Below are 8,249 nucleotides of genomic sequence, written 5' to 3' on the forward strand. Positions count from 1 at the left end.
CATTGTCACAGATAGCGCTGCGCTCACTCGACTGAAGACCATTTGGAGAAACAAAGACATTACCCTCAATGCGAAAGTGAAACTTATGCGCTCACTGGTTCAAGCAATGTTTCTCTGTGCGAAACGTGGACTCTCACTGCCGACCTCCAGAAGAAGATCCAAGCCATGGAAATGAGATACTTCCAAAAGCTACAGGGCATCTCCTACACTGGGCACATCATGAACACTGAGGTCTGACAGATGATCACCCAGGCCAGTGGACCCCACGATGACCTAAACGTCACCATAAGGAGGAAGCACAAATGGTACGAACACGTCACAAGATCCGACGGGCTCTCAAAGACCATTCTGCACGGCACCGTACCAGGCAGAAGGAAGTGAGTGAGGCAAAATAAAATGTGGCAGGACAGCATCAAGGAATGGACAGACCTGAATTTCCCAGATTCCCAGACAGCTGCGAGAGACGGGAACCGATGGAGAGAACTGCTATGGAAATCATCTGCGGTGCCCCGACGACCCCGCACTGGGTTATGGAACAGGTGAAGGTGAAGAAGTTTCAACGAGACGTCGCACGCGAATGGATGCTAATACAAACAGGTGGACAATTATCAAATGAAGGAACTTTCTTAGTAAATGTGACAGGAAAAGTTGCAGCCTGTTATAATAATAACAATAATAATAATAATACATAGTTTTTCTATGGCGCCATATCCAGCACCAGTGCTGCTCAAAGCGCCTTACATCATCCAGTAGACTATAAACATGCCTTAAAAAACACATCAACCGCTATCTGACAATGGAAAACATCCAGTGTGTTCATATGAATGAAAAAGCACACTTAAGAGATGAATCAGATTGTAAAAGCTATGAAGTAAATAAGGCTTAGATTAAAACAAAATGCATTTCATAGAATTCACACACACACACACACACACACACACACACGCGCGCGCGCGCGCGCGCGCGCGCGCACGCACACAAACACACACACACATATATATATGTATATATATATATACATATATATATATATATATATATAGAGAGAGAGAGAGAGAGAGAGAGAGAGAGAGAGATGTTCCTCCCTTACAGACACACACACACACACACTCACACATAGACACACAGACGCTGACATTAAATATCAACTGCACTAAGCATTAATATATTTCTTATTTTCTAACATACAATTCTGTTCGGACACACCAACATGCCTACACGCTTACACACGCGTACCAGAGCACTGTACCCTCACAAACACATGAACGCACGCACGCACGCACGCGCGCACACACACACACACACACACACACACACACACACACACACACACACACACACACACGCCCATTAAAAAATAACCAGATAGAAAAAATGCCATCACATCTAAGACCAAAACTACATAAAATACACAACGAGTTAAAACAGGACTACAAAAATACTGTTTCAACAAAGCGTCCAAAATAATTTGGTCCCGTATTCACGCTCCCCAAGAGACGAGAGAGTACTATGAAACAACATGTTCTGTCACTGTTATCTAGAAAGTTGTTTCACTTCGGTGTTATTGCCATTTATTTGCTTATTTATCATCATTGTTGTCTTTATTATTTATTATTATTATTATTATTATTATTATTATCATTATTATTACTACTTATTTATTCATTTTTTATATGAAATTATTATTTATTTATTTATGTTCTCTTATAGTTGACTTCATGAAGTTTTTACGCCTTATACATATCATTATTATTAGTAGTAGTTCTTTTTTTATGCATTTATCTATTATTTATTCACACTTTTTTTTCTCAAGGCCTGACTAAGCGCGTTGGGTTACGCTGCTGGTCAGGCATCTGCTTGGCAGCTGTGGTGTAGCGTATATTGATTTGTCCGAACGCAGTGACGCCTCCTTGAGCTGCTGAAACTGAAACTGTTATTGCCACCTGCAAAGAAAGATTACAGGCACGTCTTCGTATCCATTCCTGCATGCGTTTATACACTTTCGCGTGAGGAAAAGTATTAATTTTTTAAGGGGATTTCCAACGCTTTTTCACACAGTTACGAAAAAGCGCGGCAAGGGAACGACCACGTTTTATCACAATCCCCTGCTTTCTCGTAAAGTGAGAGATAGCGCGGGGGCGCTTTCTCGCATAGATCGAGAAATAGTGGGATTGTGATCAAGCATTGTCTAACCAAGGTAAGCATTTCAGATGCTTTTTCAAACACGAACAGAATAAATATTCGTTATATATATATATATATATATATATATATATATATATATATAGATACATAGATACATATATATATATATATATATATATATATATATATATATACATTACTCTCTACATTTCCTTTGAAATGTCTAGCATCGCCAGCCCAAGCCATAACATATGTTGCAGTAGGTTGTAGCCATACATTCTATCGTACCTTTCACTGGAAACATAATTATGATCGTTGACACTTTAAATAACAATAAAAAAAGAAGAAGAAGAAAAGAACACACACACACACACACACACACACACACACACACACACACACACACACACACACACACACACACACACACACACATGAAAAAGATGAAAAAGAAAGAAACACGTTTTCATTTTATGTCAGATGAAAACAAAACTGAAAACATCAAAGAAGGGATCCAGTTTATAGGTCTGTCACATCTGGAGTGTGAAAAGAGGCAACGATTTTGATCATTATGAACTTAAAAAAAGCAGGAAAGGAAAACAAACACACACACACACACACACACACACACACACACACACTCACACACACACACTCTCACACATACATACACACACGCTCGCGCGCGCGCGCGCGCGCGCGCGTTTGATTGAAAATCGTTGTGAGGTTTTTCTGTTCTTATTTTCTGCCAAATTTGCAATACCTTTGTCAATATCATTGTGAATATAGGGAAGCCTTCTGGTTAGACATAAGCACAAACATACAAAACACCTTTATCAGCACAAACAATGATTTATCGATAATGATTTATAGAACATATTGATAATTCAGAGATATTTTCTAACATATTTCTCTTTACTATTTGTTAATCATTTTGATCTCCTGGCCTCAGTGTTTATCAATATCAAGTTGAAAAACCACCGAGGCAACCATGCGTTTGCTCTGTCCGTGTGTGTTCTGTGTGGCTTGTTCAGGATTAAAGAGGCTATGCCAGTCTTGAATAAAAGCTAATTTGTGTTTGCACATTTCTTCTGTCATTGCTGCTGTGTGCACACGTCAAATGATCGGTATAACAGCAAGCCCGGTTTTTTGGGGAAGTGTCTGGGTTTGTTCCAATGTACCTTTTATTTACCTGTGTGCTAGCTGAATTGGTAGCGTAAGCAGCATTGGTTTGAAGTTATGTACCTTGTGCGTGGAGAGAGTTACCGCTGTTTACTATTTGTTAAATATTTCTCAAGATCTTAAAAACAAAAAAAAACAACAACCCCAAACCCAGAAATTCACCAGATCGTCTCCCTTGTTTGGAAAGCTTGACAGCGGGCTCACCGTGTAACCTGGGGATCCGTCAGGTGAAATATTTTTATGAAACGTTTCCACAACACAAACAAAATCATAAGAACATAACAAAGACATAAAAACCGAATCTTGTAATTCTGAAAACAAACCCTGAATATTCCAATGAAGAAAAGTGAAAAATGTTGTGTTTTTTTTTGTTTTTTTTTGTTTTTCATCGAATGTCACACTGTTAATGACACAAAACATTTTCATCAGAATCGAAAACATCGTTTTTGCCATCTGACACGTTTTCCGTGTCACGACACACACTGTCACTCCATAAGCCATCGATATTCACGTGATGCGATCTGAACGGTCAGTGACTTCGATAAGAAAACAGTGCCATCATCAAACAACAACAGTATTATGTTCATTCTACCGCCGAAAATGGAGTACGGTTGCCTAGAGGGCGGGGTAAAAGACGGTCATACACGTAAAAGCCCACTCATGTACATACGAGTGAACGTGGGAGTTGCAGCCCACGAACGAAGAAGAAGAGAAGCTGTTCATTCTCAGTTTCAGTTTTAATGATATGTCAAAGCGTTGGGACTGTTCCGTATGCGCTACACCTCATCTGCCGTTGAGAAAAAAGAAGAAGAAAAAGTAACAGATGCCTGACCTTTCCAAAACCCAACGCAAAATGATACTTTGAGAGTCAACCTTTTGTTTATATGAAACATCAACATAAAACGACGTAAAACAGATAGACGAAACAAATAAATAAGTGAATGCAAAAGGATAATAGTAAAGTAAATAAAAAAAAAGATACACCGAAGGCAAATGATTTGGGAAAAAGTGAAAGATATACAGAATATATAAAATATATACAAAATATATAAAATATATACAATATATACAAAATATAATGATGAAACACAAACACATGCACTCACACCACAACTCCGGCTCCCCCCCCCCCCACCTCCACCCCCACCTCCACCTCCACACACACAGAGACAGACACACAGACAGACAGAGACAGAGCCAGCCAAGGCATATGCAACGATTTGAATTTTCACAGACATCAAAGCCCTACCCTCAACCTACGACAAACGTATGTGCCCAGGCTCCATTTTAAACACACACACACACACACACACACACACACACACACACATACACACGCACGCACACACACACACGCACGCACACACACACACACATGCGCGCGCGCGCGCGCATACACACCACACACACACACACACACACACACACAAATAAACAAACGAAACAGATGTGGATGAAATGCGCAGCTGCACGGTGACTGTATGCACTTTTTAAAATTGTAAACAGGAACTCAGAACTGATCAAAATCATTCATAAGCAACAGACATAACATTGGAGCATTTTTCTCTTTGCCGCACTCAACAGCTAAAGAAGAATTCAAGTTTGCAACCATTGACAAATATACCCGATTTTATATCATATTTTTCATGCTTTTTCTTTCATGAAGATTTACCCCCTTCACCCTTCTTTCACACGTTCATATACTTTTTAGGGAGGATGGTGGCAGAATGGTTAAGACGCTCAGCTGCCAATACAAAGAGTCCGTGAGGGTGTGGGTTCGAATCCCGCTCTCGCCCTTTCTCCAAAGTGTTATTGGAAAATCAAACTGAGCGACCAGTCTTTTCGGATGAGACGATAAACCAAGGTTCTGTGTGCAGCACGCACTTGGCACACTGAAAAAGAACCCTTGGCAATGAGAGTGCTGTCCTCTGGCAAAACCTTGTAGAAGAAATTAACTTAAACTTATGCAAAAAGAAATCCACTCTGATGTGTACACAAATATATAAGCATGCACTCAAGGCATGACAAGCGCGTTGGGTTATGCTGCTGGTCAGGCATCTGCCTAGCAGATGTGGTGTAGCGTATATGGATTTGTCCGAACGCAGTGTCGCCTCCTTGAGAAATTGAAACTGAAACTGAAACCTATATCCTTTGTACAAACATGACGCCGTGGTGTCTGTGTTGGGACATTATGCAGACTGTCCTGTTAACGTGAATTCAGTGTGGGACTACAGCCATTTCAACAGTTTCCTTTCTTTACATCTCCTCCGCTTTTCTGCCAACGCATTGAACGTGTATATGAAAGGATTCATAGCAGAGTTTAACGGTAACACAAAAATCGCTAATGCCACGTTGATTTCACTGGGGATGGGCGTACCAACCGATGCCAATATTCCACACAGTCCCACAGGAAACCAGCACACGAAATCAGTCACTGCAACAGTGATTAGCCTGCGAGCTATGGTCATGTCATGTGACACTCTCGTGGTGTCAGTTTTCAATGAATTGTTCTGTATAGACCAGTAGACAAACGTCTGGCCGGCAGAAATAAGTAAAAACAGAATAAAATTCATAACAATTAACACACTGAAAGAATATGTTTTACCTTTAAAGTCCTTCTTCGTTATTGGTAGTGGAATACAAATACCTGTCTGACTGTAGAACTTCCAGTGTGATGTCACTGGAAGTAAAGGTAATATTGCTAGAAACAAGCCAATCAACCATGCAGAAAGACATGCCATTGTTGCTGACCTTTTCTCAAATCGCAAGGTGCTGAATGGAAAACGAAGAACAACAAAGCGATCGAGTGTGATGAGACAAATGATCAGAGCTGACACCTCACTGGACAACAGAGACAGAAAACCAGCTACCTTACAAGTCACGCTGTTTTTCCATGTGTCATCACGATAGAGATATATACCTCGGAATCGCTCATCAGCTTGTCCAATAACAGTGATGTAGACTCCCATAAGAAAGTCGGCCATGGTAAGGTTGATGACAAACACACTGAAGCCACTTGAAGAGGTCTTGTTCCATCCAAAGAAACGTGCACAGAGACAAAAGACGTTTCCTGTCAGAGACAGACAGGCAATCATCCACAGAAACAATCGGTATGCCCAGGATTGCAACAGATCTTCACATGATGAAATTTCATCTCTTGGGACATGACAAGATGATTCGTCAAATTTGTAAGGGAGTATCTCACTGCAGCAAAGTTTATAGTTTTGTGTTGATATTATTCTTAGATGTGAAAGATCTTTAAATATGTCAGGTGGAAATGCTTGCACTGGGCTTCCATCCAAATACAGTTCCGTTAATTGTGGTGTGAACTGAAATGCACCAGGAACGATAGCATGAATGGAAGTGGAAGACAGATTCAGTTTCTTTATATGTGGAAACGACGAGAAGACTTCACCATCAAACACAGTGATTTTTGTGTTTGACAGATCAATCGTTGTCAGTGATTTCAATTGAATGTCAGATGGAATGCGGCTGTGGAATATGGTGAGAGGATTGTTTGACAGCACCAGTGTTTGTAAATTGTCCAAACCAAGAACAGAACTGGCGTTAACATGCTGCAAGAAGTTGCCACTGACGTCAAGAAACTTCAAATTCAACAACTGCACGTCAGTCAGGAGGGTCAGAGAACACTGAGCAAGGACCAGGTGTACAAGGTAGGTGAGGCTGCCCACGTCAGACAGTGACATGCCAGTACCTGTGGCATCCAGAGAGCGTAGCCAAGGGAAGTGTGCTGCAGAAAATGGCTGAAGACACAGAAAGGAGTAGCTCTGACAAAGGCATTCCACAGGACAGGTCACACCACAGGATAATTCATCATCGTGCATTGGACAGTGGGGCCAGCCGTCACACAGATCGTCATAGTGCACACATATTGTAGAAGCTCTGCACCTGAAAAATCCCGGACATGTCATTTCTTCACACCCTTCCTCATCTTGGTGATCTTTACAGTCGTACATTCCGTTGCATCGTGTGTAGACAGGCATGCAGTCATTGAACTCTCCAGGACAACGATAGTGACTGTCAGGGCAGGACTCACTGGAATTCATTTTGAAAGAAATGAACTGACGCAACCCATCGAATTTAGTAAAAGCGGGAGCTGGAAAGTCCGGCAACGATATACTTATAAATTTGAACAGACTACAAGTCTTTTCATCTGATGCGTCCAGACAATGAACCATCTGATCACATATATTGTCAAAGGACAGACACTGGTCATTTTTGCATGCAAATGAGTTGACACAAAGGGGGTGTTGACAGAATGATTCATCACTTTTATCATTACAATCATAAATAAAATCACACACTAGAGTGTATGACAAAGTGGTGATTTCATCACTGCATGTGTATGTGGGGATGGAAGCGGAACGGGGATCTGATGAATGCAATTCAGTACTGTCCGACATGTGGTTGAAGAACTTACAAGAGTTGTGATGTTGACCACACACTCTGTGCTTGTTAGAACCACACAAAAGAAAGGTGTGTGTCACGTGACCTTCAGGGCACTTAGTTACCGACAGTTGTTTTGTAGATAGCAATGGTTGTATTCTTGTCAATGACACTGTCTTTAAGTGATACGAGTTCTCTGTGGTCCTGTTTTTCCTAACTTTACACATTGCTCCAAATTTATATTTCCAGCCATCACAGTGAATTTGGAAAAGATGTCTATACTCAACGGTATAGTGACATGCCTTCTCATTTTCTCTATGAGAGATGCTGTCACTCATAAAACTGAAATAATGGTAATGGACAGCTGTGTTCTCAACAGCAGCATGTCTATACATTACAGGAAGAGACACATCATTGGAGGTCAGGCCAGTCAAAAGGTAAGCATACCTTTTGTCAAATATATTGGTTAAATTTTGAAGTACATCAAACATTTCAAACATACAGCTTGGGTAACT

Source organism: Babylonia areolata, chromosome 11 (assembly GCF_041734735.1).
Source record: "Babylonia areolata isolate BAREFJ2019XMU chromosome 11, ASM4173473v1, whole genome shotgun sequence".
NCBI classification, from domain to species: domain Eukaryota; kingdom Metazoa; phylum Mollusca; class Gastropoda; order Neogastropoda; family Buccinidae; genus Babylonia; species Babylonia areolata.